This window comes from Aedes albopictus, chromosome 2 (genome assembly GCF_035046485.1).
Source record: "Aedes albopictus strain Foshan chromosome 2, AalbF5, whole genome shotgun sequence".
NCBI classification, from domain to species: Eukaryota; Metazoa; Arthropoda; class Insecta; order Diptera; family Culicidae; genus Aedes; species Aedes albopictus.
Window position 1 is genome coordinate 509,625,756 of NC_085137.1, and position 14,362 is coordinate 509,640,117.

Consider the following 14,362-nt stretch of genomic DNA (forward strand, 5'->3'; position numbering starts at 1 on the left):
ATCTCACCTTACAACAGTACATCGGAAAACTCATAAGAAAATTCTTGAAACCCAATAATCCCTTTCTGACATCATTCAGTCCAATTCCCAGTTCCAGCAATCCCAAAAGCATCTAGGTACCTAGCTATGGGTTGATGATCCAAACGACTCTCACACGTCGCACACCCAAAATCATTTTTCTTCGGGGATTAGTAGGTAGTCCTCGGTATCTGGCTGCCACCCCGCCGATCTCCATCTTCCAGTGAATGCACACACGCCCGATAGATTGATTTATCTCCCCGTCGAGGAAACAGAGTCTCGTTGCCTTGTTCCGCGCGCGCCCGCGCGGGCGTTGATGGAGAAAGAAATGAGATTTTTGCTCCATATTACCAATCTACCGGAGGAATCCTCCGCTAAGGTACCTACAGAGTAGTGAGCAGGATATGTTCCGTGTGCTAGATGTCATTCATGCCCATTCAGGCGTTTAATTTGTGATGTATATGAAAATGAGAGAGGAATCATCGGCATCATCACCGTTCGCATCATGTTCGCATCTCCCGCCCGTTGTTGGGTTGGTTGTTGAACAACTGAAGCAATTCCAGGGGAAGCTGTTTTCCGGGACGCTTCACCTGAGGGAAGGTCGGTGGTATTTGCGTCGAAAGATGGATGGCGCACGGTGTCAAAATTTCGATTATTATCGAACATTCATGTACCTCGGATTTTTCTTCGAAAATGATTAGTATTTGGGCTATGTATTCATAATCGGAAAACTAGAAAATATTTCATTGGCGAAAAATTTTCCATACACTTTGTATGGGACGTTTTTTGGGCTAAAATAGTAATTATTGATTTTTAGTATGGAAAATAGCCAAAAACTCATCTTACTCAAATTTTCCCCGATAGAATATTTTCAAATTATGCATTTATACATTATAGCCGAAATTCTAAAGAAAAATCCGAGGTACATAAAAGTTCGATAATAATCAAAATTTTGACACCGTGTGGCGCTCGTGATCCCGGTTTGTCTTAGTTTCATGGAAAATTGACGAGCTGATGAAGAACTGGTTGATTACCTGGGATAAGTATGTTATACCTGCTCTCACCATGGGAACTAAAAATTAAACCATTTTTTTAGGAAGTTCGGTACAAAGAATCACTGAAACAGGAAATCGTCTACCCAAGATGAAAACGAATCCAGTTCCCTTAGCCTCGTTGATGTATGTTGTGATAACGGAATGACAATGTCAAACATACGACGACCGACGTTCGGATGTGTACCACCAGACTACTGATAGCGTCGCATCACCAGTGTTCATGACTGATGTACCGTGGCGGGTCGTATATGTTATATAGCACGATGTTCTGCTCAACGAGAGGGAAACATATGCGCGAAGGGGATCCTTTTGCTCAAGAAGGTACTACTGAAGAGAACGAGCAAAAATTGCTACTTTGTCACGTTCCCGTTGGCATTGAAACTGCTCGATGATGGCATGTGCCATCGTATAGTTTTCGTAACGGAGAAAGCACAAAAATCCAGAAGCTAGACAGGTGGAAGAAATCGACATCAGTGGGTATGGCTTCAACTCTGTACGACTGCAGGGATCAGGGTTAAGCACACGGGTTGTGTGTATGTAGTTTCAGAAAACTCTCGAGTGGGTTCAAGTACTATCCGAAATGAAACAGTGTTTCACCCTCATTTAAAGGGTCGGCTATGATTTTCATCGTTTCTTCTAAAAATTTGGTAAAATTATAGTGAGGAAATCCACTGTATTTGGAGATATTTGAGAGCAACGGCAAAGCAAATATGTTGTGTGAACTATAATCTTCTGGAAGCCTAAAACCTAAAAATATAACTGCAGGATTTAAACACAGTCCTCAATACCGACCCTGCTCACTCATCATTCCACACAACTCATTTCTCACCTTTCTTGTCTCACTCGTTACTTATCTCTCTTCACCGATCGTTTCTCACTGGGTACCCCAAACTATTCACTCCTAAGTCCTCACTGTCCACTTCTTACTATCATTGCTTCCCACTCTTCGCTCTTCATTTCCCATTTATCGTTTTTCATTACTAACTTATCACTTATGACTCTTCGCTGCCTACTTTCCACGCCCTACCCTCACTTATTTACTCTCTTAACTCGCTTTTCACTGCACACTACATTTCTCATTTATTTCTTCTCACTACTCATTTCAACAGTTGACTTGTTACACTTCATTGCTTAATACCAGGGATTGGAATTATTAATCATAATCACGATCAAAGAATTCGGTCTCACACGCATGATCGGCGAATAAAAATATACGATAAATTCAGACTTGCTTTGCTCTAGAAAATGCATTCAGCCTCCTACCGTGCTACGAAATATCAAAGAGTTGTTTAGTTTCTCTGAAAACGCCGATTTTCGTCAGAATTCACTTATAATTTTTTTCCCAGCTTCAGTAACAATTCCAGCTGTTATTCAGCTCCTAACTCTTGCTACTTATTCCTCACTTTTCACTGCTTGTTTTTCACTACTGACCTCTCACTTTCCAAGTCACACACATGTCATACAAGAACTCAAGTTTTTGTTTGTTCTCTTCGTCATGAGGAGTTTTTGTCGCCCATATTTGCTGAAACTTGGTCATATAATTCAGCTTGGTTGGGAAGGATTTGAGACCACGAATGAGTTCTACAGCTTTCAAACCCCCCCCCCCCACTGACGAAAAGAACAAAACTGCCGAAAACACACAATTTCCCCTATAAAGGGGTGTCATATTTCGGAAACCAGTGAACCGAATTAAATGAAATTTTTATGTTATTGATAAACGCTCAAAATTTCATTCAATTCGGTTCACTGGTTTTCGAGATATGAAACTTCAAAAATTTGTTGTCCAAAAAATAGTGTTTTAAGAGAACGGTTCTAGTTTCGCGAAACATTAACCAATCGAGCTCAAATTTGTACAAATGTTGCACATATAATAGGTTGACAAACAGTCAAAATTTGAGAATTTTTATGAAAAGTTACAGCATGTTGAACTTTTTTGTGAGAGAAAAAAAGTTGCCTGTCCCAAACATTTTGGCCACTCCCTGTATTTGGTTCTATATTACACTAAAACCTCAATTTATGCACATGGCTGAGGGTGCATAAATTAGAAAAGGCAAGAAATGAGGGAAATTTGTGCATAAATTAAGTTTGGGCTTCAATGAGGGAATATAGTTCGTGAAAACAGGTCTTGCTCCTGGGCATTTGAGGTGGGGCTGAGGGAGTTTCCATAAAGTTCCCAGAGAGTCCAGAAAAGGGGGTTTCAAGTCGTCAGAGGCATTTCAGGGGGTTGTTTCAGGGGATTTGGGGTGCCTTAAACGCCCTTTAAGTTCTGTCAGGTTTTGATGGCGTTTTCATGGGATTGCGGGAAATTCAGGGGCATTTCAATAGAATTGAGAGGGTTTCAGGGACGATTCAAGGCTCTTTAAGGGCAATTCAGGGAATCTCAGGAGCCTTTAAAAGACGTTACAAGGGGTTTGAAGGACGTTTCATGGCATTTCAGGGTAATTTCACCGAATTTTTGGGGGTTTCAGGAGCATTTTAAGGGCGTTCCTAGAAATTTTAAGAGTGTATGACAGCATTTCAGGGGCGTTTCGAGGTATTTCAAGTCAGGGTCGTATCAGGGGGTTTCAAGAACACATTTAAATCAAATAGTAGTTCAGGGGTGTTTCAAAGGACTTTGGGATTAGGTCCCTGAAAATCCTCTGAAACTTCCTGAAACGCTTTAAAGATTTCCCTAAAACCCTCTCGAACCCTATGTAACGCACCCGAGCTGCTTCGAAACTCCCTAAAACACGTCCTGAACGCTTCCGCAACACCTCTGAATCCCGCCGGAAATACTCTTAAACTTCCTGAAATGGCTCCAAAATCCCCCTTAGACCCCATCGGACCTCATGTAACGCACCTGAGACGCTCCGAAGCCTCCGAAAACTCCTCCATAACGCTTCCGTTCCGCCTTTGGATCCTACCGGAAATGCTCTAAAACATCCTGAAATGCCTCCAAAATTCACCTTAAACCCCCTCGGACGCACCTGAGACTCTCCTAAACCCCCGAAAACTCCTCCGTAACACCTCTGAATCCCGCCGGAAATGTTCTGGAACATCCTGAAATGCCTCTAAAATCCCCCTCGGACCCCATGTAACGCATTTGAACCCCCACAAATTCCTGCCTAACGTCTCCGAACCCCTCTAAGATTCACTTGGACCTCATGTAACGCATGTGAGATCCTCGGAAACCCTCGAAAACGTACCTGTAACGCCTCCAAAACCCGTCGAAAATCCTCTGAAACTCTACTTTTAACAACCCCTCAGACCCCCGAAGCCCCCCCACCCCTCTGAGATCTCCTGGTACCCCGCGGAAACCCCTTGGGACCCCCTGAAACAACCCTGTGACTTCCATTTGCTCAGCCCTATAAACACCCCATGGCCGCTGTTGCAATAGTTACCGTCATTATTAAATATTCTTATGCGCAATATTTATTATGAGTAGCTTTCCCTTTCTTATGCAGGGCATAAAAAAGGTGCATAAATTAAAAGTGCATAAAAATAATAAGCATAAATTGAGGTTTTAGTGTACTGTAACGTTCTTTTAACACACTGCTAGAATAACCTCAAATTAACTTCTATACAACCAAAACTTTGTATGACTTTGACATAATCGTTTCTCTCTTCTCACTCTCAACTGCTCAATACTCAGTAATCATCTGCTCGTTCCTTCTACTCATTGCTCACTTCTTACAGCTCATTTTCTCTTCCCTTTTGACTGTTTATCTCTCACCAACCACGGCTCACTTCTTTCTCCTCAGTGCCTACACTTTTCACTCTCCACTGGGTATTCCTCATCAGAGTTGCTCTCTGTCACTATCAATGGTAGGCAAATCGCTAAGGCAGCGCACTAATAGGACATCCTTAAAATGCGTTTAAAAATTAAAATTAACACTTACAGTGATAAATATGTGGTACAAAATAACAAGTTTTGCATGTTAGTAATTAAAAATTTTGAGTTTTCGACGAATGGGTCGTATGTGCCCAGCCGAGAAAATCGACCATCACAAACGTGTTCTAGACTAGCGAGGTTGCATCCAGAGAGGTGAAAATGCCGTCTCCAAAGGGTTAAATCGCCAAAATATCAGTTGAGCTGCAATGCTCTGGAGTGCTGGTCAGTATCAAGTCGTTGCCGGTCACTTTTGTCGGCCTATTGTGATAGTGATGGTGGTGCAATATCAGTAGTCAACTGACATGGCTGATTTTGCACAGCTCTGTTCCTCATAGCTTACTGCAACTTCTTGCTCTTCACTGCTCATTCACTACTCCAAATTGTTCAGTCAGCTGAGATGAGTGAGAATAGCATTCGAAGCTGTACGTAGGATTCGTCTCTATTCGACTCGCTCCGCGGCTCTGCGTCTCCAGTTCCGTACTCTGCGAAGGGTCCGCAAATCGTCCTCCACCTGATCAACCCACCAAGCTTGCTCCGCACCATGTCTTCTTGTACCGCTCGGATGGCTCACGAGAACCATTTAAATCGGGTTTCTATCCGATATCCTGATGACGTGACCCATCCACCGTACATACTTGATTTAGAATGACGAATCTTGGTTTACAAATGCCGAGATGTGCACAGCCGAGTAGTCAGCGTTCCACTCGTTTTTTATCCACACTCTCCTTATTACACCTTCTAAAGCAATGTTAAACAGCAAGCACACTCGATCCATCGTTGCCTTGATCAATCGTATCAGTTCATCCGGGAATCCGTGTTCATGCATATCTGCCATAGCTGGCCACGATCGATTGTATAATACGGCGATTGTAAAATCGACGAACAAGTGATGCGTGGGCACGTTGTATTCGCGACATTTCTGCAACACATGGCGGATGGCGAACATCTGATCTGTTGTAGTGCGTTCACCCATGAATCCATCCTGATATTGCTCCACGAGCTTTCTTGCGATCGGTGATAGGGGACGGCATAAATTTGAGAGTATTTTGTAGGCAGCGCTCAGTAGTGTGATCGCGCGATAGTTTCCGCAATCCAACTTGTCCCCTTTTTGTAGACGGAACACACGATACCTTTCATCCATTCCTCTCATTTCCCATGAAAAATTCCATACATATCCAAAAGCGCTCCAATATTGTATAAATATAAAGGATTAACACAGATCTGGCAAAACGATCGCAATCATTCTCCCCATCACAAACTGAAAAACCTATTAATTATAAGTAGATAACCATTGGGTTTCTGTGTAAGTTGTGTTTGCGCGAGAATCAACTATAGGCGATGCTCATATTCAAGGCACAATCCTACACCACAGACAAACCTATACTTTATAATAATGCACAACCCAAGTAACATTTTCCAGTCGAATAGACTTGAAGAGGTTTGCAGAACCCTAATAAAACCAAACTAAAAGATATAAGGTTTTATGGCGGTCTTCAAAACCTCTACAAGACTAATTGATCATCAAATTGTTGCTTGGGGAAGCATTCCTTTCTAGTGCTTTGGGTTACTCACATATCTATTCAGAACGAAGTAAATGACAAAAAGGATACATATCCCAAGTAACCATGACGCTGGATATAGAGCATTAATTTCGCTTTATAGTATATTATATGACATGCGATATAAAGTTGTTTTGTCATATAGGTACCATTGAAGTACGTTTAAAGTCGAAAGTGGCGCTACTATTGTTGATTTAAAGCAAGCTTTACTGTGGCGATTGCTAAAGCATATAAAATGCTTGTACCATATAGCTAATGCAATGAAATAGTATGGAATGCATACTTAAGGCATCATGTAAACAAAAGAAAAAAAGTATTTTTTTCATTTTTCTGTCTATTTTTATCTTCTCATACCTGTTCCGATACTCTTACACTGATGTTTTTTATTCTATTTCGGGAATTGAACCTAGACTGCTGAAACTGGACCGCGATGAAACTCGGACGCGCTAACGCTGTGCTACGACTACCATGTATTTTGCACCTGGAAAAATGTGCAACATAAAGTAACGTATACTCAGCTCCGCTCAGCTGCTAGGGTCTGAATGCCATCAGTTATCTTACTCTTCCAAATCCATTCGAAAACAAGCGACTACAAAACCGATTGATTCCACAAACGAAGATAATATAAAGATATAAATTAGTCTATGTTGATTCTGTTCTTATTGTTTTAATACGTGCTCACTCCTATCATTTCTTTCATGAAATCGGGGCACTATGTCAAATAAGGAAATCAATATCTCAACCCCACATAATTTTTGTTCCCTCAGCATCGGATTGTTTTCAAGTCCCAAACAGAAACCAAAAAAAACATACGCAATATAAATTTTCAAACAGCAACATCTGAGCATAATAATCCAAGTTCTACGCAGCAATCCATAAAAATTTGGGTTTGTTCTTCTTTTCTTTTGAATGGTTGTGTTTCTAAAAAATGTTTTACAGATTTTTTTTCGAACTGAGGATTGTTTTCTGTTTACAACGCTGAAAGCATTAGTAAAGGCATATATAAAGTAATAAATCCTTGCATTATCGATTGCCATAAAGCTTTTAACATGGTAATGCAATGAAGAATTAAACAACGTCGCTATAGAACTATACCGAACTGTCAAAATCCTATAATGCTTCAATTCTTTCATAATGTAGAGTAAACGCTTTATTACTTGACAGGTGTAGAATAAAAGCTATCTCGCATTAGCTAAACTATAATACGATTGAATTAATGTAATGATATAATGCTTGTGGTTACTTGGGTATAGCTCAAGCTGTAAAGCCATGGGCATGACTATTCGAAGGAGGACGGGATCGATCCCTGGTCGGTCCAGGAACTTCCTTGGGCATAGAGTATCGTCGTGCCTGTCACACGATATAAAAAAGCAAAATTGTCATTGACAGAGAAAGCTCTTACTTAGTAACTGTGGAAGTGCTCATAGAACTCTGCTGAGAAGCAGGCTTTGTCCCAGTGGAGACGTTACGCCAAAAAGAAGAAGTAAAATGTTGGATGTCGTCCAAAACATTTCAGTAGACACTTCGAATTCGGCCAGCGGGAATTCAAACGTGATTACAGTAATCGACCCTGTAACATTCTACAAACTTGCTCACTGTAACATTCTACAAACTTGCTCAATCTCTACCAGAGCAAAGTTTCTATTCAATCGAAACATCAAGTGGCATTTTCCGTCTCGCCCATCATTACCGGCTTCCTTTTCCTTCTCCCCCTCCCCCACCGAACCGCAATAACTTCTTCGCAAATCCACTTCGAGACAAAAACTTCCTTTTATTGTCACTTTACCGTCATCAACGACACTTCCCATCGGAATAGCAGCCTCGTCGCACCGTTCCCTTTCTGGGCTGCTGGCTGGCTGGCTGTTACCAACTGCCAACGGCAGCACATGGCGCGGCTGCGGGGACGCTTGACCGACCGACAAAGCATTTTCGCATTACTGGGCAATTGTCTTTATTGCTCTCGGTGGCCGTTCCCGGGAAATCAACGGTCGTCGGTTTATCAAGCCCCAGTCTTAAGGCGACCGACCGACCGACCGACTGATGTCGATAGAAGTTGCTCACCGCAAATGTCCACACAATCTAGCCACGGGCTGGTGGAAACAGATATTATTTCCGAGGCCGAGGTTGATTGATGTCAAAATGCGAGCGGAATATTGAGTTTCGGACAGGATCACAACAACAAAAGCATATTTTGACACGGGAAAGGAATTTTCTCGGGCGGAACGAGCGGGACACAGGCAGGCCTAGTTGTGGCGATATGATTTTAGTGCCAATATCGACAAATTGGATGTCGTTTGCGGATGGATGTAAACCGTCATATTCGGTGACCTCCACGAGCGACGTGGTCAAAGGGACAAATGCGTGACGTCGTAAAACTATCGGTAGTAAAAGAGAGAGGGTCCCCATTAATTTTCTTTGTTTCTGCTGAAACCGCAAACGAATGATGGTGGAGAACACGGTGACAGACAGTTATGAGGACGGATGCACATAAGTAACATTTCCTTCGCAATTCTACGACTTCTTGGAATGGGAAACTTCTCTTGGTAACCAGGCACGTTGAGACGCACTGCCATGCTCCGAGGACATTTTCCTTCGCACCTCCATAAAGTACGACAGTTAATAATTTATGTGCTGGCGAAATTAAAACTATACCGCCATAAAACGGAGACACTTTTCTTATCGGTCGCCGAGAGATGGAACACAAATGATGCATAAAATTAGTTGCTCGCAGCAACCAGCACAGCACCAGACCAGCATACTGAGCAAAGGATGCCTGGCTGCCTGCCTATCAAAGCTACTAAGAGAGGGAATGCTGTCTTTGTGTCAAGACGGAGAAAATCGTGCCATTCTTGCGACAGATATGTGAGAAATGCGTGCCAAATGTATGAAGGTGTCTGCCGCTGAATTATTGCCGCCATTGTACAACTGATATGAGCGATAGTTTATGATTTATTAGGCCATATATTAGATTAGCTCTGCTTTTTGATAGGCGTAACAGTCGTATATCAACGAGGGAAAAGTGAGTAGAAGTATTAGAAAACTGTCGTATGGGTAGATGTTTATTTTCGCCATAATATAGTGCTGTAAGTAAGAAGCAGATGTGAAAGATGAGAAATCGATTTGACAATGCTGACCGCTTAGCTTAGCACAGTGAATCAATACAAGGTTGATTGTTCGTGGTCATTGTCTTTATCACTATGTATAATTCAGTGATTTCACTTCTCAAGTAACATTTCGATGACCAATTAGTCTTGTAGAGGTCTTAAGAACCGTAATAAAATCTAACACCTTTTATTTTGGTTTTATGTTGGTTCTAAGTGTCTTTTCTAATATATTTGACTAAAAAATATTTGAATCATTAGTCAAAAACACGTCCCAGCTAATACAGTGTGTTGAAGCGGGAAGAGTGATTCAATCACAACACTAATTACTCATAGCAGATCTAAAGCCGTTGTTTGGTTGTTGATCAGCTCAAACTAAAACCAATTTTATTTCATATTAATTCTTTCCGTAAACTATAATATAAATGCACATACAAATCTTAGTGTTCTTACTCCGCTAGGTTTCAAACCCTCTACAACTTCGATTCTATCGCACTCTCTGTCAAACTACTTCTAAAGCATTCGCTGCCGTATCTATGAACACCTTTTATACGCAATAAATTATTGATAGAGTTACCATCTGTCGTTCGCGCGCCAACACAGTGTCTTATATGATAGAATGATACAATGATAGAATGCTAAAGTGGAGTGCTTTCTTTCAACCGCGTGTTAAGTGTGCGTATATCGCCTCCACTTTTGCCTTCTATTCAACATCATATGCGATCCTGTGTTGAATGGGTTCACTATTCACTTTTGCAAAACTAAAAAAATGAAACTTTTAAAGAAAAACTAGAGAAGGACAAGAAAATTCCTTTTAGTTCCACTACTTTGCTTATCTTCGGACAGATTGGCCTATTTCGTCCGAGACTTATAGACTTCTTCAGTGTCGAGTGCTTGACACTGTAATCTCTAGCAGATTAAGCTTCTGGATGATTTTCAAGAAGTTTCGGGCCTCAGATGGTGTTTCCACAGCAAGCCACAGTTGTAGTTTCTGGCAGAATCTTCAGAAAGATTTCCAGAAGGATTTTTTGATGAATGCTCCAGTTGGAGTTGGAGAAATTTTGCATTTTATGTCACTATGGGTGGTTACTTCTCATTCATTCGTAGAGGCAGTGCCTCAAGAATATTGTTCACTTATACACTCCCGATCAAAAGTTTGGGGTCACCCCCTAAAAAACATGTAATTTTTTTAGGCCCATATCTCCGCCAATCTGCGTCCGATTTCAAAACCCTAGGTTTCATTCAAAAGATAATAAGTCAAAGAAACTTTAAACATGATTTAAAAGAAACTTTTTCAAAAACAAAAAAATGTATGTAAACTTAACCCAAAGTTGCCAAATTTTCTAAAAAATGTATATAAACTTACGGCAGTGTCGCTGGAAATTGTGTCGACCAAATTCTAAGATGAGAGCGGTAATATAATCCATTTTCTATTAGCTTTAAACTGCTTTTTACAGAACTTAGCTAAAAAATCTAGAAAAAGAGTCATTAAGTAAATTAATTCTTCATCGACCAAAAGTTTGGGGTCACCCCTCAATATGATGTATCAGCCAAAAGTTTGGGGTCACTTTCGTAAAACATGGAACAGTGATTTGATGATATCTTCGTCATGAGGGGGTGACCCCAAACTTTTGATCGGAAGTGTATTTAACAAATACACTGGAACCTCTTTTTATGCACATGGCTTGGGTGCATACATTAAAAAATGTGCATAAATGCAAAAAGGCATAAAAACAGGGAAAATTGTGCATAAATGTGCAGGAGTACAGGGGCATTTCAATAGTATTAAAGGGGTTTCAGGGACGTTTCTAGGGGCTTTAAGGGCTATTCAGAGGGCCTCAGGAGCCTTTAAAGTGCGTTACAAGTAGTTTGAGGGGCGTTTCAAGGTGATTCAGAGTCATTTCAGAGGATTTCAGAGGGTTTCAGAAACATTTTAACCGTTATGTGTCCGACAATTTTTTGCTTTTTTCTACACCGTCCTTTTCAAATGGGTGCTGGGTACCCTGTCGGCCACATAAGGGTTAAGGGCGTTCCTAGAAGATTTAGGGGTGTTTGATAGCATTTCAGGGGCGTTTCAAGGGGTTTTCAGGTGCGTTTGTGGGGATTTATGAAGCCTATTAAAGGCGTCTAATGGGGTTTCAGATTGATTATGACGATTTCAAGGGCATTTCAATTAGATTACGAAGGTTTCAGGGGCGATTCAAGGCATTTTAGGCCAGTGTCGTATAAGAGGGTTTCAAGAAAACTTTTAAATCAAATGGCATTTTAGGAACGTTTCAAAAATGTAGAGATGAGTTCTCTGTAAAACCTCTAAACTTCCTGAAAAGCCTTCCAAATCTGCCTCAAATCCACATGAATCTTATGTAACGCACCTGCGATACTCCGCAACGCCTGGCGTCCCCTGTCCATTCTTCGGCTGAAGAACAGAAGATTAGGTTCCGCATGTTCGGGGAGCTACTTACACTGACGTCCTGTCCGTTCGATGGTCCGAAAAGCAAAGAGGCAGAGTCTACTTCGTGTGCATCTACGTGCCTCTGTAGTCCATAGGGTCCATAGGGTCTATAGGGTCCATAGGGTAGTCCATATCCCACACGTAACACCTTTAAATCTCGCCAAAAATGCTTTGAAACTCCCTGAAATGTCTCCAAAATTCAATTGAACCACCCCTCTCCCCCCCGGACAGCATGTAATGTACCTGAGAACCACCAAAACGTCAACGTTATCCTGCCGAAATCCACATCCTGCCGAAACCTTTTCGCGTTGACATAAAATGAATAATATGAAGAAGAAATCAAAGTGTGACAAAAACGGAGCGTGGAAAGAAGGAGCATATCTGTACCATAGAGTGTTTCAGGGGCTTTCAGAGAAGTTTGAGGGGGTTTCAGGGCAACTAACGGGATTGCAGAAGAGTATCGGGGATATTCAGTGGGTTGTCGGGGACATTTCAGAGAGTTTTATGAAGTCTCATGGGGTTTCAGGGCATATTAGGGTCATTTCAGAGGATTCAAAGGGGTCCAGAGGCATTTTAGGATCGTTTCAGGAGGCCTCTTGGGGTTTCTGAGGGTTTGTAGTGGCGTTTCATAGGAAGAGTTTCAGAGGGGGCGTTTCAAGGGATCTCAGGGGGACACAGAGGTTTTTCCAGGGGCTACAGGCAATGTTAGAAGGTTTCAGGTGGCATCAAAAAAGCTATTTACAAGTGTTTCAGTGCGTTTCAGGGTATTTCAGATGCGTTTCAGGAACCTCAGGTAGATTCATGAAAGTTCTTAAGCTCTCAGGTGGTTTCAGTGAATTTCCTGGTATTTCTCAGGACATTCCAGAGGTTCTTGAAGGCCATAGGAGATTTCGACAGGAGGTGTGACTCTGGCTGGAGCTTTGAATCCTTCTGAAATGCCTTCAATTTCCCTGAAAGCTTGGCTTTAATTTTGCCAAAAAAATTCTGAACCCCTCTTTAAATCCCCTGGAAGTTTTTGAGCGCCCCTCGTATGACCTGGAACGCCCCTGTAATACACTTAAATCTCCTTGAAACCACATACACTCTCTAAAATCCCCCTGAAACTGCATAGAATCTCATCCTGTTAATCTTCCCTATAAATTCCTGAAAACTTCTTCGCTCCTCCTGGAACCTCCAGGAGGAAAAACTTTTCTCGCTTATTTAGTTTCCTGGCATAAAGAGAGGTTCTTGTGTACTGCCTTCTGTAAAAGGTAGATTGATGAAGTGTATAACATATGTTAAGTATGAGATCTTGTTCATGGATAAATCCTTGTAGGAATCTCTATTTTAGTTTCGTTGACAATAATAAAAACTGGTACATGGTGAAGTTAACTGAAACAAAATTAAAGCATCAAAAACCAAAAGAACTTCGGAGAAGCGGACCTGATGTGATGGGTAAAGCACGTGACTATCACGCTGAGGACTTGGGATCGAATCCCACTCCCAACAAACTTGCAAAACATGAGTTCTTTCTTTCGGAAAGGAAGTAAAGCTTGGGTCCCGAGATGAACTAGCCTAGGGCTAAAAATCTCGTTAATAAAAATAAAAAGAACTTCTAGACAGCCTATTAGAAAACGGTTTTCTATGAGACCCAAATGAAAACTTTACAATTTATCAAAGTGTTGAGAGGGCCCATGGTAAAAAGAAAAATGAAAGTCTCAAGGAATTGCTCTTTAGATTACGTTTAATCTAATGCATGTTTTTTTTTTATGAGAAATCAAGGAATTTAGAATAAATCATTTGTGTTTACTTATTTCGTAATATTTATAAAAAAAAACCCTAAATAATCCACCTAGCGGTGATGGTGCCTTCCCGGGTAGAGGTGAAGTACTGACGATCAACACATGATATTGGTTTGATTGATATAAGAGATAAAAGATCAGAAAATAATATCTAAAAAATGTTCCTGGAACATCTGGACAAGATCAAAACCTGATATTTCAAGATCAATCGAATAGCTCGCTTCTATTGGTTAGATCTTACAAGATCTAAATATGATCTGATGATGATGTTCCAGGAGTAAATTTTAGATATTATATTTAGATCTTTTATCTCTTATATCAATCAAACCAATATCACGTTTTGATCTCAATATCAAAATATGCTATTATTGAGCTCTTTTCCTCTACCCGGGTTTCTCGTGCCTTCGAAAACACATTTCAACACAACTCAAGTGACATGTTGATGAATATCGTACTTTCATACGTTTAACAGAAATCCATTTCATGGCATCAGAGATCATATCATATATCTGGTTTTTGATTTTT

The 14,362-nt window shown here is 41.0% G+C and overlaps 1 protein-coding gene across 1 annotated transcript in view; it reads left to right on the top strand.

Annotated features, from left to right (window-relative positions):
* LOC109404759 (sodium-coupled monocarboxylate transporter 1) overlaps positions 1-14,362 on the top strand; it is a 247,588-nt gene that overhangs the window by 160,718 nt on the left and 72,508 nt on the right. The gene's annotated exons all lie outside the window — the stretch shown is intronic.